At 55.8% G+C, this 26289-nt stretch overlaps 1 protein-coding gene and 1 long non-coding RNA gene across 6 annotated transcripts in view; one reads left to right on the top strand and one right to left on the bottom strand.

Moving 5' to 3' along the window:
• The window catches only part of COL23A1 (collagen type XXIII alpha 1 chain), a 278632-nt gene that overhangs the window by 168757 nt on the left and 83586 nt on the right, over positions 1–26289 (top strand). The gene's annotated exons all lie outside the window — the stretch shown is intronic.
• Positions 9973–25613, bottom strand: LOC118997279 (uncharacterized). The gene is made up of 3 exons (XR_005068641.1): positions 25601–25613; positions 18151–18156; positions 9973–10043 (listed from the first exon to the last, which is right to left on the bottom strand). It is a non-coding gene; the product is annotated as an uncharacterized LOC118997279 (long non-coding RNA).

The raw sequence follows: 26289 nt of genomic DNA, 5'->3' as shown, positions 1-26289 counted from the left end.
GAGGCTCATCACTAGCCCCTGTCCATGGAGCTGAACACACAGGCTCAGGGACAGGTGACCTGGAGTCCGGAGGACACAGGAGGCCATGCCCATCTCCAGGTGCAGAGAGAACCCTGGGTGCCGGCAGACTCATCTCCGCACCAGACAGCCAGGCTGGGCTGAGGGTAGCCACTGCCCTGCCGCCCCAGCTAGCGGAGACCCTGAGTGACCATCTGGACCCAGCCGGAGAGGAAGAGATGAGTCAGAGCGACCCGGGGCTGGTGGGAGAGGTGGGTCTTTAGCAGCCAGGACACCCACTCTGATGGGAGAGGCCCCAGGCTCAGCAGATGGCACCAGTGACTTAGAGGGCCATCTCACAGGCTATCAGGAGTGACCTCACCAGTCCAGGTTCTATCGGGGCTTGAGCCCAGGGTGCCACCTCCAGAGCCCTTGCCACCTCATGCGTCCACTCCCCCCGGCAAGACCTGGTCTGTGCACTCAACAAGCTCCAGGGAATCGGGGAGACTGCAACCAGGCTGTGCCAAGCCCAGAGAGCAGGGCATCAGACCCCAGTGGAGTGTGGCCTGTGGGGAACCCCCACCCAGGATCAGGGGGCTTCTGGGTTGGGGGATGGTGACATCAGAGCTGGGCTCAAAGGATGAAGGACATGGCCTTCCAGGCTGAGAACAGAAAACCCCAGAGTCTGCCCGAAAGAGCCATCAGGGTACCACACAGCTACCCGGGAGGAGGAAGGGCACCACACAGCCCAAAGGGATGCTGAGCGCTCAGCAGGCAGAGCTCGTAACAGGGCAGGCCCAGGCCAGGCCCCCAAACCTGCGGAGAGGCTTGTACGCCATGCCTAGGCATCTGGAGGACACAGTGGGGTTCAGGGAGTAGGAGGGTCCTGCTCAGATTCAGCAGTCGTGAACACGTGGGGCATGGGGAGGCCCGCTGCAGGGCCGCACTGTGGTGGCTGGTCAGGGGTGGTCCCAGAGGCCTCAGCGCCCCCAGGGCATCCCTGCACTGCACGCCAGAGTGCAGCGCCCTCTCCCACACTGTCCGCCTGAGCAGGGTTTCCTGTGAGCGGCTGCGGCTGGGTCACAGCCGTTTATCTTATGTTCTTGGATGGCGTCCCAAGAAAATAATTGTGCTTATTTAAACACATACACACACACACACACCACAAAGCAACACTGCAAAACCCACTCCCAAAGAGAAGCTGTAGAGATTGTTAGGGCCGCAGTGGTGTATTGCTTCACTGACTTCTCTGCCTGCGCATCTGTTCACTGACCTGCCTGGAGGGTCCCCGTTGCTCAACAGGCCTGTTGCGTGGCTGAGGGTCATGGGAGGAAGCAGCCCCAGCCCAGGCTGCCCAGCCTGCAGTCGGCACCAGGGAATGGGCACGCCGCGGCCCCAGCCAGCTCTGGGAGCCTGCTCTGGAGCCCAGGTGGTCGGTGCCCTGCACCAGGTACCACCTGTCCCACACGTGGGGGCTCCTGGTGGGGCTCTTCTGCAGCCCTAGGGCTGGAGGCCCTCTCTAGAGACCAAGCAGCCTGAGGTCTGCCCCAAACTCCATGGCTCTGTCTCTGGGGTGGGGACAGAAGAAGCTCACCAGGGGATTGTGCTAAGTAAAGGAACAACCGCTGGACCAGCTGATTTCCAAGGGCCTCCCTTTCCCTTTTAAAAGCATTATTCACTGTTTCTGGGCACTAGTGCCGGGAGGGCCATAGGCCGGGAGACACCGCCTGTGAGGATGGCCACAACCGTCCGACCATGGTACTACCAAGGGGCAAGGCTGTGACCCCTCCACACAGCCGCAGAGTGGGGGGGGCTATAGTCCCCCTCCTCCCTCAGCTCACCTCCTAGGGAGCTGGAGCTGCCATCCCACAGACCAAAAGATTAAAGCCTCGTAAATTAGGAAGCAGCTATCAGGACGTTTGAAAGGAAAAGATGGGCTTCCTCTCCAGGGTGGGGGTCGGGCGGACTTCTCAGACACTGGAAGGGTGTGTGTGGGTGGGACAGACGGGAGCAGGGCCAGGGAAGCAACTCGGAACACAGCATGGCCAGGGACGGCACACTCGACTTTTAAAAGTCTTTTTGGCACAAGGAGTAAGAAGAGCCAGATGTGTGACCAGGGACCCGAGACACTGGGGCTACGTTGGCAGCCAGGACAGGATGCCTGGGAAGGAGCGTGTCTGGGGGAGAACAGTGAGGAGAGACCTGAGACAAAGGGTGCGGAGCAGGTTGTAAGAGTCCTTGTCACAAAGCAGGTGAGAAAGGCATTTGATGAATCCCGCCTGGTGAACTTGAATCTCCAGACCCAGAGGAATTGTGCCCAGACCGTGGAAGGAACTTGCTAATGTGGTCACAGAATCGGGGCAGTGTCTTTGAGGAAGAGGCTGCGATGTCGCACCGGAACGGTCCTGTTTTCAGAGAGACGTATCCCAGAGCCTCCGGGAGTGAAGCAGACGGAGGCCTGGGGCCACTCCCTAGGACAGACACGGAAGCAGAGTCCATGGGCTCTGTGACCGGCTGACCCCATCAGGGCCCACCAGGTGCGAGCCATCCACCCAAGGCATCTCTTTTATGACTGTGAGTCAAGGGCCTGTTTAGTCCCAGTACAGCTGGACTCCAGAGCATTGACAGAAAGTACAGTTTCTTGTCTGAGAAAGAGTCGTTTGGGCTGGAGTTTGGATGGAAACATAGCTGGTTGGTTCACAGTCACAGCAGCCTAATCAGAAGACTGGCCCACCGTGGGGCTCAGTGGACGGGGAGGGAGGGAGGGAGGCTGCTGTCAGCCAGGAGGTGACAGGTAATTTTCCGTCTTTGGACTGAGGGTTCTATGGAGTGGTCTACTCTGCTCGCTGTTTTTAACAACTTAAACACAGGAAGTGCATGCAGTGATCACACTTGCAAGTGGCAGAATTAAAATTTAATAAAACCTTGACAAACTATAACTGTAGACAATGGACAGATGCTTAGCATGAGGCAGTCGTGTCACATGGGTCCCAAAAATGCCACCTATGCCTGTGAAGGCAGTTTTATATTCTGCCAGAATATATTCTGGCAGTTTTATATTCTTTTCACAAGAAACCTAACCGAGAGTGGCCACCACCGGCCAGAGAGACAAGGTGGGCCACGGACCTGGCCGAGGCGACAGACCACCGCGCCTCCCCGCGCCTCCCCGCGCCTCCCCGCGCCTCCCGGCACTGGGGCCGCCTTGCTCCACGCCAGCTTCGTCTTCAGGAAGGGGAGCCTTCGAAGAGCTCGCTTCCCTCCCTCTGGCAGCTCAACCCAAGAACGCCCCCCTTTTCTAAGCGTTCCAGCAGAGGTCCCATGACTGAGTCTCCTTGGTGGCACGTCCATCTCTGAGCCAATGACTGTGGCCAGAAGAACAACAGGGGGCCAGGCCAAGGTCACGTGCCAGATGCCAGCATAGGTGTGACTCAGCAAATCCACTGGACGGAGAGTGGGGAGGGAGAGAGGACAGCTGCTGAGCAGGACCCAAATGCCCCACGTGAGGCCGGGGGGTTTTGACCTGAATCCTGTGTCCATCCCAGAGGATGCAGCAAGCCCAGGGTTCAGCAGGACACGCCCTCCACCCTCTGGAGTTGCCTCTAGGCCGAGACCCTATCCCTGCTTCTTGGCCTGGAAAGAGTCCCAGGTCAAGAATGAACTGTGATTCAAACGCTCATCCACCTGGCTCCACGCTAGAGCTCCCTCCATTCCCAGCTCAGCACACTCGTCTCAAGCCAGCTGGCTGTCAGTGGGGGAAGGGGTGTCCATGTTGCTGCAACACCCACAGTGGGTCAGCTAGAAGGAGCTGGGCCTCGGAAGTCTCCTCCCCGCTGCCAGTGACGGCCCCGCACCCTGGGAGGAAGAAGAGGGAAACCTCTGCGTAAATAGCAAGCCCCTTTATCTCCTGCTCAGTGTTTCCTAGGCAGCGCCCGCCCGTGGCTCCCTGTGTTATTTCAGCTTGTGCTTTGTAGAGAGGGTTCCAAAGTGACGCAGCGGGAAGACCCCTGGAGGGAAGGCAGGAGTCAGGGGGCAGAGCCCGCCTGGCGCCAGACTAGCTGTGGGGCCCATACCAGGAAGCTAATCTCGTGGACCCCACTTTTCCCATCAGTAGATGCAGACAGTGACAGTTAGTGTGCATGTGCTGGCCTGGGTGCTCCGTTGGAGCACCGTGCCATGCACCAAAAGATCGCAGGTTCGAGTCCCAGTCAGGGCACATGCCTAGGTTGTGGGTTCAGTCCCCGGTTGAGGTGTGTACAGGAGATAGCTGGTCAATATTTCTCTCTCACATCGATGTTTCTCTCTCTCCCTGCCTCTCTCTCTAAAACCAGTAAACATACCCTCAGTGAGGATTTTAAAAAGAGAGGTGGTATGCAGCAGTGGGTGCACGTGTCAAAGCACCTGTCTTTGTGGTGACAGTGATTCCCGAAGGGGACGAGGGTCCAGGCTGGCGCGGGTGCGCCCAGGAGTGGCGTGGGCCGTGGGCAGGGCTGCAAATGCTGGGAGTGCTCACCATGGAAGCTCCAGTGGAGGCTGCAGGTCCGTGAGAGAGCGGGACGAGGGAGACGAGGGAGACGAGGGAGATGAGGGAGACGAGGCCAAGGCCACAAGGTCTGGGCTGAGGGGCAGAGCTGGAGGGAAGAGCCATGAGGGGAGGGACAGCCCACGATGCAGCGAGGAGACGCGGGGTCCACGTCTCGGGCGCGAGTGTCCGAGAGCATCCAGGTCTGTGTATGCGTTCCCTGTCCAGGGCAGTTCGTGGACTGAGGGCCCAAGAGCATCCCTTCCGTATCAGAAGACACTGAGTGCACCTATGAAAGCCTGCTTCGGATTTTATTTACTTCTTCACATCTTCAGATTTATTCGTTCAAAGCACAGAGCCTGTGTTTCGGTCGAGTGCATCTTTAACACCTTTTAATACTTGCTAATCTCCCTTTTTGCATAGAGAACAGACCTACACTAAGCACTTGCTAAGCACTTCCAGGCTGGGGTTTTGGCAGAAACTGCTGTGTTGTGTGACTTTCATGGCGTGTGATTTTTACCAGTTGTCATTGGTTTTTCTTCGGCGGTAGCCATAGAAGTTTTATTTCCCAACACACTTACATAAGTAGAAAGGCTAGTATAAAGAAAAATGTAAGTTTTAAAAATGGTGCCTGTGGCGCCAGCACGATGAAAGACCCAGACGCTGCTCTCCCCGCGGCCCGGGTGGCCTTTGCGCGGACGTGGCCTTTGCACAGAAGTGGCCTCGGGAGGCAAAGCAGGCTAGTTCGCAGCCAGAAGCTGAGTATCACACACTCACACCATCAGTGTTCACCGTCCCATTGGCCTGATGAAGACCACAGCCCTTGTCCTTGTGTGAGCCCCCGGGTGCCCGGCCTCTCCTCTCCCATTGCATTTGCTCTGGTGGCCAAGTTCCAGCCCAGTGACCTGGGGCACCAGTAGCTCTTAGAGGTTACAGGTCCCCCAGTGAGGAAACACCGCAGCAGGTGGTGACACCTGCCCTGAGTGTGACAAGGACGCCACTTTCCGAACATGCTGGGCATTTGGATTCTCTCTGCAGCCCAGCTCAGTAGGTATTAGTACGCCCATTTTTAAGATGGGAAAACTGAGGCTTGGTGAGAGTTTGTCTAGAATCACAAGGCTAGCACTCCACATGGAGGACTCAACCCCAGGTCTGGGTGCTGCTCTCCCCACGCTCTTTGCCTGACGGTGTGCGGCCTCTGCCCAACGGACCGTTAGCTCCACTGCAGGGCCCCACCCCTCAGACAGGAGGCCCAGCCAGGCCCCCAGGACCCCGTGCTTTCCACTGGTGGGAGGACCTGGGTATGTGCGTCACCTCGTAATAGCTGCCGCCGCTTTCAATTGACCCATCCCCCTGGGGAAAGATTTTGCGATCTTGATAGAGAAACTCAAGTTTCCTTGAACATAATTTAGTAGTTTCTATTCTTGTTCCACCTTCCCTGAAATTCACAATGACTGCATTTTCCCCAACAAGGAACCACAGGCTTGGTCTGACAAATAATTGGGGGCCATTTCTGGGCAGGACGTCTTGTCTCTGGGAGACATGGTTTGCGTGTCAAAGAGCTGGCATGCCAGGACATGGGGCAGTTTACGGGGACCACAAAAGAGACTGTGGAATCAGAGCTACCGCCGAAGCCCGGGGACTTTGAGGGCTGCAGGGAGCAGGGCTTACAGGAGGCCCTGGCCTCAGGAACAGATTCTGCTTCCGTAAACTCACCCGGGCCCCCACCCCTGTCCCTCCAGACCCCTCTCCATCTGTCTTCCTGGCTGCTTTCTCCCTACAGACTCTAAGCAAGGAGCTTGGTTTTCTGGGAACTACCCCAGAGCTGCCCCATCTGCTCCCCAGAAATCAGCTGGGGCACAGGTGGAAACCGAGGCTCATGGAGGTGAGGTGGCTTGTCCACGGTCACACTGATAACGACTGAGGTGCTGGCGCGGGAGCCAGGTCCTGCACCCTGGCCACTCTGCACACGGCCGCACCCTGAGCGTCCTCTCCCGGCGGGTCGTCCTGAGCTCGTCCCAAGCAAATTACAAGTCTTGCATTAGACAGACTGGTGTGGTGTCTGACCCAGAACAAAAGGCACTAAATTTTAACCACAGTTGTGAAAACATGATAGAATCATGTTTCAGTTTTTGTCACTGAACTATGTCATGATAAAGAAACAGAGATTTAAAGAGTACATCACATATGGAAATGTTATCTGTGTACAGGTCTTATACTTATTAAATCTGCCATGGGCATATGATGTTTAAACATACACACGCATTCGCATATTTTAAATTGGACATGACATGAAGCAAAATAAAAACTGAGGACGTCAGCTGACCAACCCATCCCTCTGCGTTCGGAGCGAGCATCCTGAAGCCGAGGAGCCGTCCAGCCTGGGCGCGACTCCAGCCTGCAGTCCGGGCTAGCCCCGGAAGGCTGCCTGGCCTTGCGGTGGAATTATTCAGACCAAATTCCAAAATGTGTTTTCCTCTCAAGAACTCACTGAAGAGTTTCCCAAGTGCACAGTTTGAACCCCAAAGGCACACAATTCCCCAGAGCGTGTTGTTCCCAGAAAGACCTCCGATCTCTCCCTGGCCTGACCCCCAGGTCCCGGAAGCCAGGCTGCCCCCGCCCGGTCCTGCAGCCGCTCCGGTCAGCTCCTGGGCGCACAGGGCTGCTGCTGCTGTGAGCTCAGGAGGGGTCGGTCTTTCATCAAACACAGAAAAGCCATTCTCCCGCAGGCTGGGCCCAACCAGGAAGCCAGCGAGGGGGGCAGGTCACATCGGAGGGGTCACATCGCTGGGGACTTCAGAGAGCAGATCTCTGAGAAGGCTGGACTGAGGTCACTTCCTGCTGGGCAGCCTGGGTCACCAGGGAGGGAATACATGCTTAGTGCAGACAGGGGCTGGAGGGGCAGAGGTGCACAGGGGACAGTCAGTATCCTGCTCAGGGACTTCGGTCTGTAGCCTGGTGCTTTGTCACATTCTTCCGCAGAATTCAGACATGCTTTAATTTGATTCAAAGCATTTTTTTTTTTTTTACAAAACTCAACCTCACTTTTGTGGAAAGCTCACTGGTGCCGGGCTCTATGATCTTCTAACACACAGTAGCTCAGACTGTTGGGGAAGTGGGCACACGTGCCCCGGGTTGGAAACGGAGGCCCAGAGAGGCCACGGGGACAGGGTGCCGGGGCATTGCCGGGGCCAGAACTGAGGCTCAAAGCCCCAGATCCTCCTCCTGCCCCACTGCCCGTCTGCGTGCCAGGCCCCAGGCTGCGGGCTGGAGTCACCAGGTGAAAGAAGTGAGCTGGTGGTCTGTGACAATTTCATCTCCCAGGGGGAAAAGATGCCATCTTTTTTTTGTATTTTTTAAGACAAAAGAGAAATTGATTCTGTGTGACTTTGGACTCAGCCATTAGCATGCTGTGCATTTGAGATGTGAAATAGAAGTTTTGGGCACCCATGTAAACTTCACACGAATTTTTAATTCCTTAGCATCTCCATTAGTACCTGCAGGCAACAGGCCAAAGTGCCGAGAGCACTTAGCTGGGAGAAGCAGTCAGAAATCCGGCCCTGCCTCCTCTGTGGGGAGTGAGCTCAGCCACTGCATTCCCGTCCCTAGGCCTCAGTTCCTTCAACTAGAGCATGAAGGCGGTGAATAGTTTGTGTTCCATGAGAGAGAATGAGAATCCTTCCAGGTGGTGCATTTCCCCAGCATGAGAAGTAAGCAAGAACAGGGTGGAAGGCCACTATAGAAGAGATGCTGCCGTGGACCCCATGAGACTGGCCTCATGAGAGGGGTAAAGTCCAAAGCACCACTGTGTCCCTGGAACAGTATCCACTGCCTGACGACGGGGTGGTGCTAAATGAATGTCAGATGGATGGGCGCACGGGTGTGTGGGTGGGTGGATGGACACACTTCCACACTTGTCGGGAGGATGAGCTAGCTGGCCAGGAAGGCCCGCCCTGCCTGAGATCCCTGACTTCTTGACCACACTCCCAGAAGTCCTAACTCACACAGCTGCCTCCTGATACCTTCCCCACAAGGCAGGACTGTGGTTGGAAATGCTGGGCCCCATGTGCGTGTTCACAAGGCCCGTCGCGAAGGCTTGGAAGTGAACTTCTGGAGCTTAAACAAGACCACGCACGCCAAGTGTCAGGCCTGTGATGAGTGCCGGAGAGTGCTGGCCGAGGCTGCTCTCGTGCCGGGAGGTGAAGGGCACAGGGGACAAAGGTGATGGTGGAGCGGGGGAGAGTGGCCGTGGCCGTGGCTCCCTCTGCTCTGATGGGAGGCAGAGGCGCCCTCCTCGCCAGGACTTGCCCTTGAAGCGGCAGGGCACGGCCTGTGCCCACACGACTCCACAGCTCCGTTAGCTTCTGAACCTTGGGCGGCAGCCACCCTGGGATGAGTGCGTGGGCTCTGAGGCTGAGATCTTGCACTGGGTGCCGGGTCAGCACTGATTTCTTGGTGAGACTTGGGTGTGTTGTTTAACCACCCCCCCGAGCTCTCATGGCCCTGTCCGCACCCCGTCCTCACCAGCCTTACTGTAGGGGTCCCCGGGGAGCCTGCCACCGTCCACGACACCCTGCACCGCCATGCCTGGGACAGCAAGCAAACCCCGCGTCTTTACGGTGCAGTCCGCACGCCATGCAATCCATCCATTTACAGGGTGTGAGTCACTAGTTTGGGGGATAATCACAGAGTTGTGCGACGGTCACCACAACCAACTTAGAACATGAACGTTGCCCCCCAAAGAGGGCCCGTGCCCATTAGAAGTCGCCCCCAGCCCTAGGCAACCTAAGCAAGCTGATCTACTTGCTATCTACAGATCTGCCGCCGTGGGACCCTCCGTGGGACCCTCCATGGTATGTGGGCTTTGGTGCCTGCTTCTTCCACCTTCAGGGTTTATCCGCGTCGCGGCAGGCTCAGAACTTGCCGCCTCTACTTCCGGGCAGACTGGAAATCATCCCTCATCGGAACATGTAAATCTGCCTCATTCCTTTGATTTTAGCTGGCTGATTTTAACAGGCAAGATGTTTATCATTCAAGATTCCAATGGTACCAAAAAGCCTTTGTGAGGCCGTAGGGCTGACGGCTGCCCACGCCCACTCTGCTGAGCCCGGGGAGAGCCTGTTCCCCGGCCCGGCCGGGCACTGTGGCCCCGCCTCCTCATCCTCGGCCCAGGAGACAAGAAACAGTCTCCCCAGGGAGTTTTACTCTGCAGTTCTCTTTGACTGAGCTGGAGCGTCGTCCCCATGTTTCAGAGAAACGTATGGTTCCCTTTCGATGAATGGCCTGATCCTGTGCTCGGTCTGTTCTTCCATTGTGTCGTTCATTTTCTTCCCGTTGATTTGCGGAAATGCTTTAAGGAAACTGACGTATGGGTTGGAAATATTTTCCCAGTTCGATACTGGGGGGACCCGAAGAAATAGAATTTATTTATTAAAAATTGCACATTTAATTCTTCCACGTTTAAACTTCAGCCACCTTCAAAGTATTCTCCATTTGATGCAATACACCGATCGAGGCATTTTTTCCACTTCCCAAAACAGTTTCTGAACTCATCGATTTTGATGCCTTTTTGTGCTTCTGCCATATTTTTTTTCACCTCTTTCACATCGACAAAACATATCCCTATGAGGACTTTTCTCATCCCGGGAAACAAACAAAAGCCTCCTGGGAGGAGGTCGGGTGAATCAGGAGGGCAGGGAATGGGGGTCATGACATTTTCGGTCAAAAACTGCTGAACACTCAGGGTAGTGTGGGCAGCTGTGCTCATAAATTACTCATCATGAAATGGGCAAATGCTTGAAATAGTCTTCAAAAAAATTCACTTAAGCCAAACGCAGCCTCTCACAACAACACCAGCTGGTACACTGATACAGACTGGTACCTGGAACACTCAGCTAGCAAAGAAAGCTTATAACCTCCAGAAGATAATTCCAGTTTGTTTGGAGGGGGGTTGCCTGGTACTCTTCCTTTGACTGCTTTTGGTTTATTTTTAGTTTTCATTTTAGGTCATGAAAAAAATTTCTAATGCAGTCACATTTATCTATTTTCTATTTTATGGCTTCTAAGGTTTGTGTCATATTGAAGGGCCTCTCAAATCAGAGATTATAGAAGAAATTTATGACCTCTTTTAGTACTTTGATGGCTTCATTCTGCTTCATTCTTTCTAAAGGCCGCACGGAATTTCGCTGCACGAGTATGTCATAATTCACCTCGCCATCTCCCCTTATGGGACATTTGGGTTGTTTCCAGTCTTTTCCCATTAAATGTGAAGCTGCAGCGAGCAACGCCACATACGTCGGACTTTTGTGCACATGTGGAAATACATCTGAGGATGAATTCCTAAAAGTGGAATTACTAGATCAAAGAGTAAATGCATTTTAGATTTTGAAATATATAGTTAAATCACTTCCTAAAGAGACATCCCCGTATCCCTCCGCTCAGGGGTGCACCAAAGCGCCTTGCCTCAACCTCGCCGGCTTTTTTTTTTTTTCAAATGGGAAACATGGTCCTTTATTTTCTTCTCAAAATATGGAGTGTGGGGAGGACAGGCCAGCAGACAGGCAGCATTGCTGGGGATGGAGACCGCCCTCTCCTCCATCCCCAGCAATGTGTTCATCTCATCCCGAGACCTAAGGAGGCTCTGGCGCCGCCCTCACAGTGGCGGCCTAGAAAACGGGCGCCTTTAAAAGATTTCAGCACAGGTTGTCGCTGCGGCTCAGGAGGTGGGTGGCCCTCCCCTGTGAGCTGCAGTGCCACCCTCCGCGCTCTGGAGGAAAAGGCGGAGAGACCTGTCTCCGTCGTGTGTTAGAAGGACCAGAGTTTGAAAGATCTGTTCATTCCATATTTTACCTATCGATTATAACCTTCTTATAGTGAATGACTGCTCTTTATAAACATTTTTAAGAAAGTATTTTTTTAATCACCCAAGGATATATATTCATTGATTTGAGAGAAAGAGAGAGAGAGAAACATCAACATGAAAGAGAAACATTGATGGGTTGCCTCCTGTATGCACCCCAACACGGGATCCGAGGCCCACGATCTGAAACCCAGGCATGTGCCCTGACTGGGATTGAACCCTCAACCTTCTGGTGACAACACTCCAACCCCCTGAGCCACCGGCCAGGGCTCTTTATACACATGTTGAAAGTGATCATTCTAAGTCCCCAAGGCCACTGAGGTTCTGTCCCGTACCCCCCTCGCCATCCTCAGCCTCCATAGCAGAAGTTCTCTCCTTCTTAACTGGCATCTATTTGTATTTGTTAAATGTGTTTCATAATATTTTCATCTTGCCCATCGAAAAAGTGGCCATGGTATCTCTCTTCCTCTGAGAAAAGACCCAAAGCACCAAGGTGTTTTTCCAGCCCTGCTACTGGCCCTGCGAACCTGATAGCGTCACAGGCCGCTTGGAGACCTGTGTGGGAAGGAGGGGAGCGTGAAGGGGAGCCTCTGACTCAGGGCCTGTGTGTCACTGTCCCCCCTGCTGTCATCACAAACGGCCCCCGTTTGAAAGGCTCTGGCAACAGAGCCTCATTTTCCCATGGTTCTGGAGGCTGGCAGGCCAGGAGTGAGGGGCCGTCGGGGTTGGTTCCTGGAGAGAGCTCTCCTCCTGGCTTGTGGGTGCCACCTTCTCGCCGGGTTCCCTTGTGCGGCAAGAAAGAGAGAGACCACTGGTGTCTCATCCTCTTCTTAGAAGGACACCAGTCCTGCCAATTAGGGCTCCTCCCTGATGACCTCGTTTCGTCTTGGCCACATTCTTGCAGGCCCATTGGGGGCTAGGGCTTCAGCGTAGGAAGGGGGCAGGCGTGGGGACAACACAGTTCTGTCCCTGACAGCCTGGGACTCAGAAAGCAGCCCCCAGGCTGAGGGTCGTGAACTCAGTGCCGCCCCCAGCAGGACAAAACCCCAAATCCCCACCATGACCCAAAATCGGGGCCCCGACTGTGATGCCAGTCTCCTGTCTCCCCCACAGCCCAAATGCGCTTCCTCTCAGAGCCGACTCAGACCACACCACTGCCACGGGGTGCACCTGTGTCCCCAGGGCCAGCACACCCTCCCCTCGTCCCAGCCGACACTCCCTGCCCTGCCTGAGACCAGGCCTGCTCCCCAGTCCCCGGGGCCCCTGCACTTCCTTCTGGGCCCCACTGGGCCCCTTTGGCCTGCTTCCCGAACCCGAAGTTCCCAGGGAGAAGCCCGCAAAGCGTCCCCGCGCCCCACACGACTGACACAGAGGGGGCTCGGGCCACGCTGCCGGCAGACCACCCAGGCTGTGCACACATGCCACTAGAAGAGGTTGCTTCCAGGCAGAAAACGGGCTTCTTCCCTCCTCCTCTTCACCAGCTGGCGCACCGCTGGCACCAGGGCAGAGACTGTGCTCCCTCCATCCTCATCCCACGTTCTCTCCCTCCTCTGTGTCTCTGTCGAGAGCCAGAGTCCTCCTTGGCCCACCTCCAGAGCTGGCTGCCGCCCGTGCCCTGTTCCTTAGTGAGCGACCAGCCCATGCGGCCGGTTACCGAGGCTCCCAGAGCTGGCAGAGCCGGCAGGCCTTGCCCAAACCTCCCAGGCTGGGGCAGCCCACCCAGCCAACCCTCCCTTCATTCATCCAGCCATGTGCTCTGCCCCCTGTCCCAGACCCTGCGCTGGGTGCTGGGCCGTTGTGGTAGCCCTCCTCGCCTTCACATGCCCACCCAGCAAGCCCTCTGCAAGTGCTGGCTGTGTGCCAGGCACAGTGCCAGTACCAGGACCCCGACGGAGCTCTCACTGACTGGGCTAATGATGGAGAACTAGGCCGCGCTCCAGAGCACAGCGGGGCTGGGAACAAGGAGGGACAAAGGGCAAGGCCAGAAAGGTTTCCTGTAGGAGGTGATGCGGGTGCCCTGAGGCACGAGTGGGAAAGGGCTCAAGGTCATCCTAGGCAGGAGAAGGACGGGTCTCAGGCCCAGGGCCTGTGGGCTCAGCCAGCTGTGCTTTGTAACCTGATCACAGGCTGCCTGGAGAGCAGGGTCACAGAGCCTGAGGACCTGGGAGGCGGAAGGGACAGGAGGACAGCATTAGGTCCCAGCCCCTGAGTGGATGCGCACCAGCTGGGCTGGGGTGTGGAGGCTTTTCCCAGCCCCCACCCACCCTGTCCAAGTCTGGGAAGGAGAGAGGAGCCCGGGGAAGCTGGAAGTTGACCCCCATCAGTGCCTCACTGGGGCTGGCGCCACACAGACACCCGGCCCAGGTGGGGAGGAGCCCAGGGCCCAGTGGGGGCTGCGGAAGGCCGGAGGAGGACTCCGTCAGTCATTCACTCACTCACAGGGTCAACAGCTGGCCTGCTGCATTGCCCCGATGCCCAACGCCCATGTGCTTCAGCAGGGGGCAGAAGACAAAAACCAAACAGAAATAAAGCCTCCCGCACCATCAGATGCCAGTAGTGCTGGGAGGAAGGTGAAGCGGGGAGAGGAGGGGCAGGCCAGATGCAGGGTGAGGGGCTGGATGGCACTGCCTCAGGGGCAGGGCCACTAGGAACCACCTGTTCTGCTGTCAGATCCGTTGTGACTTCGATCCTGTGAGAGCAGAAGCCAGCCGCAGCACCTCCATCGTCATGGCCCGGCTGCCCAGCGCCGGGCCTGTCTCCAGCCAGCTGCAGGGTGCAGGCTTCCTCCCCCCACCTCGGCATGTCTTTCAGTCGGTCCCCCACCCCCCTGCCCAGCTGCCTGTCCCCACTGTTGTTCCTCTGCTGTTTCTCCGCTCCCAACTCATCGTTGCGTTTTACCTTGGGAAAAAAGTCTAAGCATGGAAATCTCTTAATACAAACCAGATGAGGGGCTGGTGAAAATGTTTTTCTCAGCATCAATCACCCGGGGCCTTGCTGTGCCGAGCATTTGGTGAGCCCTTGTCGGCGGAGCCCACCAGGAGTCCCTGCCAGACTGTGCCTGAGGAATGGCGGGGGAACAATGCCACCTTCAGTGTGTTTTGTGAAGCACCTTTTCACAAGGGGTCATCTCCACTCCCACGTGGATTTGGGCAGGACTGTGGAACCGGCCTGTCCTCTGATGACCGTGGGGGAGGCTGACCCTCTGTCATGGAGAGAGTCTCAGCTCTGAAGCGGGGGGCCTCACTCCCACGGGGAGTCTGGAGTTCCCGGAATTCCCTGGGGCTGTGTGCAGGGCATGCCCGGGATCTCGGGTGGGAAATGCTGGTTTTGGAGCTAACGGCGAACAAGACCCAGGACATCCAGGAAGCCCCTCCCCAAATCAGCCTCAGGAAGGCAGGAGCTCTGAGGCACCCACAAGAGGCTGGTCCTTGGAAGGGACCCTGCAGGGCCCCCCTCCGTCCCCTCCAAAGGCTGAATGCGCTGTGCCCAGGCGGAGTTCAGCCCAGAAGCCAAGTAATAAATGGAAATGAAGGTGCCTTCTGGACCGTCAAGCAGCGGTGATGATATCATCATTGTCAGTTCAGCAACCCTGTTCCAATGCCCACGTGGGCTGGTCCTGTTCAAAGCACTGAAGCCACATACCTTGCAGGCCCTCCTGACAGGTGGGGAGTCCCAACCACAGTGCAGTGTCACCAGAGCTGCAGTGGGCAGGGGGAAGGGGTGGCGGAGTCTCCCATCCTCAGGAAGCCCAAAGGGATACTAGCACTGGGGACAGGGGTGTTCTGAAAAGAGGATGAGAGCGTGGCAGGTTGTGGTACCTGAGGGCCTTCATATCAAGTTCCACGGGAGGGAGGGAGGGAGAGACATCCATGTGATGCAGAGCTGGTGGGAGGAGCCTTCCCCAGGCAGGGGCCCCAGGCAGGGCACCCAGGAGCACGATGGGGGTAGGGGCCAAATCAGCTGAATCTGGGGTGGGAACAGGAGGTGAGCAGGGCAGGCCCCTGGGGCACCTCTGGGTCTGGGAGGCATGAATTTGGGGGTGGAGAGGCATGAAGCCCCTCCTTGAAAACTTCTAGACCTGTGATGCCAATATGGTAGCCTCTAGCCCATGCAGCTATTTTTAAATATTTTAATTGAAATACGTGCATAATTCACATAACATAAAATTCACGGTTTTAAAGTGAACAATTCAGTGGTTTTTAGCATGTTCACAATGCCGTGCAGCCCTCTCCACTGTTTCCAGACCGTTTCCATCACCCCGCAAAGGAGCTGGCAGTCGCCTCCAGTTCCTTCTCCTCCAGCCCCTGGCAGCCACGCCGCTGCTCTCCGTGTCCGGGGTTTGCCTGTTCTGGACATTCCCTATAAAATGGAACCCTACACTGAGTGCCTCTCACACCTGGCTTCTTTCCCTGAACATCATGTGTTTGAGGTTCATCCACGGCTATTTAAATTTAAATTAAAGTTCGACGAAATTACACCTTCAGCTCTTTAGTGGCACTGGGCTCATGTCAGGTGCTCTGTAGCCACGGGTGGTTTTTTGCTGTCACCTGGGACATACCACATGGCCAGCGTTTCCATCTCGACCAAAAGTCCTCCGGGGAACTTTGTCTCATGCCCGCAGTGAGGACAGGGCAGGGAAGAAGGGGCTGTGAGCAGGGTCTCCTCCCTCCCACCACATGGCGGTTGACTCACAGTCTGCAGACGTTGTCATGGGGTCCAACAACAATTTTTTGATATTTTAAAAACTGGTGAAAACCATGCCTTGCCAAAGGGCCAGCCTCCCAGGCCACCGGGGCTGGGCCCCGTGGCCCCTGCTGCCGTTCTCCCAGCCTGCCTGCAGCGCCCCCTTGGAGGCCCTACTGGCCACCACATGGCCCTGAGTGACGACAAGGGAAACTGTCAGCTCTTACCACACAAATGCAGCTTGGGACACACGATCTTTTCAGAAGGGGGGATCACAGAAAGGACCCACACATGATCTCACCATCTAGAGGCAACCACTGTGAGCATTCTGGCTGACGACCATCCGAGGAAGGGTTTGGGGGGCATCGATGGGACACATGCAGAAACACTCCCACACACAGGACATTTACGTGTGTGTGCATATTTGTGTTTAATTTTGAAAGGCTGGTGTGAGCACACAAGTTTCCTTCCATCTGTGACCACTGACCACTGTCTGTTCTCCAGAGCAATTGGGGGCGGCTCAGGGGCAGCCGGCGGACTGGTCACTGCCCAACAAAGCCGGTCCCCGTAGGCCCACCTCTGCGGCCATGTCTGAAAGCGACTGGGCACAACACAAAAATTAGCAATTTACAGCCGCCTTGGACTTTTGGAAAGGAGAGAAATCTCGGCGTAACACGCTGTTCTAGAAAGTCTTACGTGATGGGAGAGCCCCGACCTTTGTGAGGGGAAGCGCTGCCCCGGCCGTGAGTGGGCTCCAGTGAGCAAGCGCCAGGGGCCGGTCCAGCCACCACGTGCGGCTCAGGCGTCTGCCCTGCAGTAAAGATCCTGCAGCTGGGCGGGGGGCTTCATCCAGTCAGTACATAGTTTCTGCCTTTCTCCTGAGCAGTTCGTGGTTTCCGTGTCTCTTGCTTTTTCTTCGTCGTTGTTGTTGTTCGGCTTCCCTTTCTAGGAGTGAAACTGTTCCCTGCGTGTCCCTCTGGCAACACAAGAACTCTGCTGGGCCCACAAGGCCCTCCACCCCTCCGTGTCGCTGACCACACGCTTCCTCTGTGTCCACTCTCAGTCTCATTGGCTAATGGGGGGGAGGGGCAGTCTTCACCTGGGAAGCTGGCCACCCCTTGACCGTGTGTCTGGGGGCGTCTCCGGTCTGTTTCTCTGCCTGAGTTCCGAGCCTCCCAGGCCACTGCGTTGGTGACTGTCCGGGCTGGGCCCTCACACAGGGCGCCATTTGTCCACATGTAAAATTCAAGGCTTGGGACTCGGGAACTCGAGGGCCCCGCGAGCTCACCAAACTAGGGCTCCCTGCCATGCCTCCGACGAAGCTGCTGTCCCTCTGACGGTCCCCGGGTCACGGGCCCACTCTGTCTCTCTGGCAGTCTTGATTGCCCCGTGACGTGCTGAGTGAAGTGAGGGTTCTTTCTTAACTCCGTCTGATGTCCTATAGGCCATGCAATTCAACAGCTTCCTCTTTAACTCTGGAAATCCATTTCTATTTTTCCTCCATCTTAATCATTTTCTCCTACGGATACCATTAATAGTCTATATAGTAAATATGTCATCGTAAGTACATTTAATGTACTTATTAAAACTAAATAAGTCTGCTCTCCTATTTAGTAAGAATTTATCTCAATAGCCAAAGAGGGGCTGATGAAAGAAAGGGCTGAAAATCACTGGCACATCAGAACTGTCTCTTTTTTTTTCAATAAATGAATGCTCCGAAGAGCACGCTTCACTGGCCCGTGCTGGCCCTGGGTGGGGGTCTCCTCACTCCCATTGGGCCCACGCGGCCAGCCCAACCTCCTGGACGAGAGTCCTCAGCGCTGGACAGCAAAGGGCTTGCCAGGGCCTCACAGCTGGACGTGGGCGGTGGTGGGGCTGCGTCATGACCCCCGACTCTGTGCCTGGGCTCTCTGACCCTCAGGGGACAGTGTCGGGTGGCAGTTCCCTGACCCCTCTGCTAAGCTGCTAAGGGCTGCAGGCCACGGTTCTGCTTTTCCCACGCCCGAGACACGGGGACATGCGCACTGGGAGCGGTGTCTGTCCCCAGGTGCTCCCGCAGGTCAGGTGTGAGGGCTGCCCCCGGTGAGGTCACAGCTCACTTTGTGGCTTTCTGGCAACAAGCTGCTTCTCTTGCATGCTTTCCCTTGGGCCCCACCCCTTCCACTGTGTCCTTTGTCCTGAGTCTGTTTCTCCTGTGTCACCCATTCTGGTCCCCACTGGTGTGCAGGGGCCCTCAAAGAACCCTGTAGGTCACCCAGTGTTCCCGGCCCTGCCAGCCCAGCTCCCACTACACTGGCGGGGCAAGCGGAGCAGAAGATGAAGCCCCCACCCAGCTCCACATCTGTGGTTCCCCAGGTCCTGGGTGCCTCTGGCTGCAGACTCTGAGGCCCCCTGCTGGGGACCGCAGCTTCGCTCCCCCTCCCCCCCACCCCACCCCGGGGCTTCAGCCCGTGAAGATAGAGACGTGATGCGATGCCGGTGCGAGTAACTTTCCTAATGCGGAGCCCCGCCCCTCCCCAGACTGCGGCTGCGCAGGAAGCAGCGGCTCCTGCAGGCGGACTTGCAGCCCCGCGGTGTTCAGCACTCTCCACGCGCCACAAGCCCTGGCCCGTAGATGGGGTTCCAAGGCCTCAGCTCCAGGAAGCAGCCATGTGGGCATCACGGGCAGGCGTCATCAATGACACCGTGTGCTCGGCACCGGCCTGGCGCTGGGGACACAGCATCCCCGTCCTGGTGGGGCTTATATTTCAATTGTAGAAGACGGGAGTAAATAGGGTTTTAATGTTAGAAGGTTAGTGTGTCATGGGAAAAACAGCACCAGTGACGGCAACCCGGGTGCTGGGGTGGGGCACTGGAGGGGCAGGAGTACAGGAGCAGGTGGCATTTGAGCGAAGAAGCGAGGGCGTTTGGGCAGTGAGAGCAGCCAGTGCCACGGTCCCGGGCTGCAGTTTGGTGTCTGGGAGCATCGCCCAGGCTGATGTGAAGGGAGGGAGGGGGCGCCGCGCTGGCAGATGAGGCTGGGGTAGCAGGCCTGGATCACCCGGGAGCTCAGACGGAGAGGGACCAGCCTGAGGCCCTGCAGGCAGGCCACACCCGGGACCCATGTCTAGGTACCCCTGTCCTTCCCTGGCTGTGGCGGCCAGGGCCCAGAGCGAAGCCCAAGGTACTAGCTTGCATGGACAGACGTTTGTCTCCCCATCCGTGTCTGCTGCTCCAGGAGGAAGAGGCGTGTAGGTGCCCTGGGGACAGACCTCGGTGCGTGCCCAGGGGTCTCACTCCTCTACGGTTCAGGGCAGCTGTGGGGGCACTGTTTTCGGGAGGGGGCTGGTGAGTCTTCTGTCCCTCAGCCCAAGTTTTCCTTCTCTGTGAAGACCTAGTGCAGGCAGGGAGAGGACATGGGCTGGGCTCTCTAGCTCACCCTCCGGGCCGGGGCAGGCCCACCCAGGTATCTCGGCACAAGCAACTGTGTTTCCAAGTTTCCTCCAGCCGGAAGGGAGACTGGAGGGTGGGCTGGACAGTGGGAGGTCTGGTTTGACTCTGACTCGAGTCTTTCATCCTGGCTCTGCTGGCCACGTCGGGCACTTTATCTCCTGGTCCTGTTCCACAGAAGGGACGGCCCTGGCAGTGCGACCTTCTAGGTGGGAGGTGGGGGCGTCACGTAAGAAAAGCTGGAGCCGCCCACCAGGCGCCTTTACTCCAGCTGCGGGACTGTTCAGGCCACGAGGGTGCCACTCACACTCTCACTATCCTGTCTGCCCCGCCCAGGCCCCGGCCAGCTCCTCCTGGGAGAGTGTGGGGCCACGCCCCAGACCCTGTATGTGAGCACTGAAGGGACCCCCAGGTGACTCCCCCAGGTGAGCCGGGGTCTTTCCGGCTCGCTCGGTGCCGGAAAGGAAAAAACCACAGCTCGGGCTCTCGTTCAGGAGCCTTAGAGCACCTGAGAGCTCCCAGCCACGTCGCTGCAGCAACTCGCAAGAGGCTTCCTCCCCACGCAAGACCCATGGGAGCTGAGGCCCACCCAGAGGCCAGCAGCCCCCTGCCCATCACACGTTCCCTCCAGTGGGTAGGTGGACGTATCCCTGGTATTCAAGCCGCTTACCTTGTTTCCCCCAGACAGGTATGCAGGTATGAGAGTTTGATGGCGCTTTGCTTGTTGCAGTTCACAGGTGACTGCGCCTTTTACACAGTGAAGGTTCACGCCAAGCAAGTGACCTGCGTCGGGCAAGGCTGTGGCGCCGTTTTCCCAAAAGCGTTTGCTCACTTTGTGCCTCTCACATTTTGGTTGTTGTCTCAATATTCCAAAGTTTTCCATTATTACTGTATTTGTTAGGGTGATCTGTGATCAGTGATCTCTGACATCACTATTGTAATTGTTTCATAGCAGCTGAACTTCACCCATATAAGGCGACAGACTTAATTAATAAATGTGTTCTGATTGCCCCACAGACTGCCTGTTCTCCCTTGTTTCCCCTTCTCCTTGGGCCTCCCTGTTCCCTGAGACACAACAATACCGAAATTAGGCCGATTAATAACCCTACAGTGGCCTCCACATGTTCAAGTGAAAGAAAGAGTCACACGCCTTTCATTCTAAATCAAAAGCTAGAAATGATTGGGCTGAGTGATGACGGCACATGGAAAGCCGAGACAGGCTGAAAGCCGGGCCTCCTGCACCAGTCAGCCGAGTTGTGAATGGACAGCTCCTGAAGGAAGTTAAAAGTGCTACTCCAGTGAGCACACAAATGATAAGAAATCAAAACAGCCTATTGCTGATGTGGAAGAAGCTGTAGTGGCCTGCACAGAAGATCAACAACCAGCCACAACATTTCCATAAACCAAAGTCTAATCCAGAGCAAGGCCCCAACTCTCTTCAATTCTAGGAAGAGTGAGGAAGAGAGTGAGAGAAGAGGAAGAGTGAGAGTGAGGAAGAGCTGAGAGAGTGAGGAAGCTGCAGAAGGAAATTTGAAACTAGTGGTTGGTTCATGAGGTTTAAGGAAAAGAAGCCACGTCCATAACGTAGAAGTGCAGAGGGAAGCAGCAAGTGCTGATGTAGAAGCCGCAGCAGGTTCCCCAGAAGACAATGAAGGCGGCTATGCTGAACAGAGTTTCAGTGCAGATGAAACAGCCTCACACTGGGAGAAAGTGCCAGCAAGGCAGGACTTTCATTGCAGTCATTCAAGGCTTTAAGGCTTCAAAGGACAGGCTGCCTCTCTTGTGAGGGGCTAATGCAGCTGGAGGCTTTAGGGTGAGGCCAGTGCTCATCGGCTATTTCACAGCTCTGAGGCCCCTTACAAATTATGCTAGATGCTCTGTGAACGGAACAGGCCCGAGCAACAGTACATCTGCTTACAACATGGTTTACTGAATAGATTAAACCCAGTGTTGAGACCTACTGCTCAGAGAAAAAAAAAACAACATTTATTTAAAAAAAAAAAAAAAAAGCCCTGGCTGGTGTAGCTCAGTGGACTGAGCAGGTTGTGAAACAAAGGGTCGCCAGTTCGATTCCCAGTCAGGGCACAGGCCTGGGTTGCAGGCCAGGTCCCCAGTGGGGGCCACGTGAGAAACAACAACAAATTGATGTTTCTCTCCCTCTCTTTCTCCCTCCCTTCCCCTCTCTCTAGAAATAAATAAGTGAAATCTTTTAAAAATATGTTACTCTTCATTGACAATGCACCCAGTCACCCAAGAACTCTGACAGAGCGGTGCAATGAGCGTGGTTTTCACGCTGGCTAGCACGACATCCTTCTGCAGCCCGTGGATCAAGGAGTAATTTTGACTTTTGGTTATTTCAGAAATGCACTTCATAAGGCTAAGGCTGGCATAGATAGTGATTTGTCTCATGGGTCTGGGAAAAATGCATGGAAAATCTCCTGGAAGGGGCTCACCCCTCCAGACGCCAGTCAGTCCCAGGGCTGTAAAGCACAGCCTCGGGAATCTAGTCGATAATGTTGTAAGAACTGTGTCTGGTGCCAAGTGAGTCCTGGAAACATCAGGGGGACCACTTTGTAAAGCACGTGACTGTCCAACCGCTTTGCTGTACACCTGAGACTAACACAAAATAATAGGAAAAGTAAACTGTAAAAAAGAAAGAAAGCTAACAACAAAAAAAGCCTTGTCCGTGAAAATGTTTACTAGATAATGATATGAAATATTTAAATTTGGAAGTATTGTTATCAATATAATATGCACAAAGTGAAAAAATAAGCATATTAAATAAATTTTAAAAAGAAAAAAGCCTTTAAGAAATGGCTTTAATGGCTTAATGGCTTTCTCATGCGATTAAGAAAATTTGTGATTGGATGAAAGAGGTTAAAATATCAGCATGAGCCGGAGTTCAGCCCCAGGTGACACCACCCCTCACGGATGACTTTGAAGGCTCCAGACTTCAGTGGCCAGAAATAACCTCCAAGGTGGCGGAAACAGCAGCAGAACGAGAGTTAGGGGTGGAGCCCGAAGGTGTGACTGAATTGCCGCAACCTCAGGATGCAACTTGAACACACGAGGAGTCTGTCTCGTGGGCGAGCAGAGAAGGTGCTTTCTGGGGTGGAACCTCCTCCCGGTGAGGCTGCTGAGAAGGTTGCGGAAATGACAACAAAGGACTCAGGACAGCGCGTGGACTTCAGTTGATGAAGCCGCGGCAGGGTTGGAGAGGGACGACTTCGGTAGAAGGAAGTTCTCCGTGGGTGAAATGCATCAGACAGCTTCACGCGCTACAGAGGAATCGTTCGTGGAAGGAAGGTCCATCGATGCAGCCATCCTCACCGTTGTCTTATGCTCTGGCACATTTAATGGCCAGGGTAAGTACGGTGTAAACATAACTTTAATTTGCACTGGAAATCCCAAAACTCACGTGGCTCAGTTTCTTGTGGCATCTACTTTATTGCTGTGGTCCAGAGCAGATCCCTTGCTGTCTCAGAGACACACGTGTAGTGGCGGTGAGTTGAGGAGGAGGCGCCTCCCCTGCCCAGCCTGGGCCCCCGAGGCCAGCACCTCCCCCGCACACCACACCAGGCCAGCTGGACGGAAACAGGGCAAGCCTCTGCCTGTGCACAGTTCGTGTATGGACCAGCCAAGGCCCAGAGGAGGTGCAGAATAAAGGCTTGGGTGAGAAAGTCATCATGGCTTCGACTGCCTGCATGTCAGTCCAGGATCTGAGACCTTAAGGACGGGGCTATAACCTCTTCAGCAATGGAGGGGATCACCCTGATCTGCTCTGGGGCTTGCCCTGAGGCCTTGATTCTGGGAACTATAGGGTAGGGGGAAGGAACCTTCTGGGTGGGGCAAGGTCAAGGGAGGCTTCTGGGTGGCAGACATTGAGGGAGGGACACAGCTCCTGTTACAGAATGGACCCGTGGGAGTGGACAAGCTACTGTTAACTGAATGGAGCCCCCCTGTCCCGGGGCCCCCCCGCACCAGGTTCACCTTGCCCGCCAGATGGCAATGCCAGAGTTTGGTGAAAAAGGAAAAGAACTATTCATTCAAAAGTTATACAGATTTAGAGTAATGGTGGAATGTCGCCGTTAAAAATCTCAAAGTCCTTTAAAATACCCACAGACACACTGCCCTTCCCTCCCCACTTTTCCCAGTCAGACCAGTCAGGGGACCCTATTTCAGGAAAAAGAAAAAAAAGTAGGAGTCCGTGGCTCAGCTAGCTCCCAGGTCTTCTCAGTACTCTGAGCTCAGCTGGCGGGCCTCCCGCGGTTCCCAGCACCACCAGCTGTGTCGCAGTGACTTCCAGGTCTTAATCCAAACCCACGTGGCACCTTCTCACAGCCCACCAGCACGAGTCCTTTCACCCTTTTCCTTCCTGCATTGTCTCTCCCGTGTTCTTCCCAACCCCTAAGAGAGGGCTCTGCGTGTCTGCTACATCTTGCTCTCCTGCTTCCTAAGCCACCTGGTTAAAGGAGCCCCAAAACCACATGGTTAGAAACAACCCCATTTCTGACTCCTCCCACACCTGCCCGCACTCCCCTACTTCCAGCCTTTCTCGGCTGCCATAGTGGGTCCCGGCAGGCGAGGTTCCACAGCGAGGGGCGAACCACCTCGGAGCCCTCACGCAGGCGCTGAAAGGGGAGCCACCTCCCAGCTACACCTGGGTTACAGTCTTGCCCATCTCCCGGGCTCAGAGCTTGGCCACAGCTACTTAACATATCTATGAAACTAGCCAACTGTTATAGATATGCAAAACAACCATTTTTGCCTATCAGGTAGGAAGTTGGCCAACTGTTGATAGCAAAATAACTCTAAATGTCCCTGCTCCAAGCGTCTTATCCTCCAGTCCAGACTTGTGGGGATGGGGATATCCTGCATTTATGTATTTCCTGAACACCCTGAGTTCTGGACCCCATTTCAAATCCTTCTTTTGGGGGCCCTTGGCTGCACCCTGTTACACTCACAGAGATGCTTCTGGGAACTGGAGTTGTGGCTTCGCCTGTTCATCTCTCAGGAGCCTTTCTGAGGAGTGGTTGGGTTTGTTCTGCGTGGCCCCAAGGGAGCGTCCAGGGTGTAAATGCATGGCTTCCACCCAACACGAGCGACCGCCTCACCTGGTTCCGTGCACACCTGGGAGCAGCCAGCTGGGAGGGGCAGCCCTCGGCCCTGGTCTCAGGAGGAGACGGGATATTGTTTCCGTGGGACACTTCCTCTCGACCTCCCAAGAGCATTTCAGCCATGCGCGGCTTTGCCTGACTTTTTTAGGACCTAAATCCCTGCAGCACCAGCTGAGGAAGCGTCTTTGTTATGAGTCTCGCAGGCTGGGGCGCAAAGGGGAGATGGGATAGCTCCTCTGTGCCTGGGGCGTGTTCTCAATGCTTGTTCTTTGTTATCTCCTGCGCCTCTGGAAAGATCCAGCTCAGAGTGACCAGCCCAGGGGTCCCATCACCACCCTCCCCCCACCCTCCCTCTCCCCATCGGGGGGCCGGCTGATTCTGAGATGGGTCCGCCTGCCTGCTCTGCACCATCATGCTGCCTCCTGGGAGGGCTGCAAAAAAGCTCCCTGAGCCCCTGCCCCAACACCAGGGACCCTGGGTGTAGACAGTCTCTGCCTCCAGTGAGACTGCCCTCCTCCCTCACCCCCAGGACATTACCCACCCCAAGCCAGTCTCCTCAGTGATGAGGAGGGCTCCTGGTCCCTGCTGCCCGGAGTTGTCCCAAGCCTGGGGGTCCTGATCCACACAAGGCACTCAGCACAGGGCCCATTGCGCAGTGACTGGTCCCCAAATGCCAGGGGTTGTCAGCGCCCTCCTTGTTGCTTCCACTCCTCCATGACCCGATGAACCCCTTTCCATCAGCAAAAACCCCACGGTGGACACTGGTGCGGAGGGGCAGAGGGTCCGTGGAGCAGCCCCCAGCTCTGAGCAGAGAAGGAGCTTTTCCTTGTGAGATGCCGGGGGAGGGGGCGTGCAGTGCCCCAGGATGCAGAACCTACACCCTCCCCATGAGAGAGGGACTCGCATCTGGAGGGACGCACCCCTGACTCCCCACTCCAGCCCCCTCTGGCGCTATGCAGAGCCTGGCAGCCAGCCCGGCTTGCCGAAGGGGCTCACGTGTTTGAATTCACTCCGTTTCATGGAACTAATTTTAAAAGTGGGGAGAGGTGACATCTGGACTTTGCCACCAGGGCCTGCCTCCAGCTCAAAGGAGTGGGCGAAACCTGCTCCCAAACAAGCGCGCACAGACTCGGGAGGGAGAGGGGGAGGGCCGGCGGGGCTGCTCCGCCTTGGGGACCCTGGGGACCCTGGGGACCAGGCAGCCTGGGGCCCTTCTGCAAATGTCTCCACACTCTGGCCCCTCTGCACAGGCCGCCAGCTCAGGCTGCTCCCCTCCTGAAGCCCTCGGGCCTCCTTCCTATGGGAACTTCCTGGGGGTGTAGCCTCTGGCTTCCCAAGAGTTTGTATTCTTGACCCGTGAAAACCATCCCTGAGTAAATCAGAAGTCTGGGAAACCAGCTGCGCAATAGCCGCACTTGTTTCTACTGTGTTTCTCCTCTTACCAGAACTGGGTTCCCCTGCGTTAATTCGTGTTTGCGTTTCAAAGCACCGCTAGGGCGGGACAGAGGAGGGGCTGTGCTGGCCAGGACCTGTTGGCAGAGCGGACTCTCCCTGTGACCGATGAGGTGAAATTCTCCTATCGCAGAAGTAACCAGTTTGGAGCGAACAATTCCATGGCATTCAATTAAATTTAACTACACACGGTGGTCACCGTGTCAGGCAGCTGTCGCCCCATCTAGTTCAGA

Source organism: Sturnira hondurensis, unplaced genomic scaffold, assembly GCF_014824575.4.
Source record: "Sturnira hondurensis isolate 20B ecotype Veracruz unplaced genomic scaffold, ASM1482457v3 Scaffold0012984, whole genome shotgun sequence".
In the NCBI taxonomy this organism is placed as follows: domain Eukaryota; kingdom Metazoa; phylum Chordata; class Mammalia; order Chiroptera; family Phyllostomidae; genus Sturnira; species Sturnira hondurensis.
This window is presented reverse-complemented; position numbering and strand designations above follow the sequence as displayed.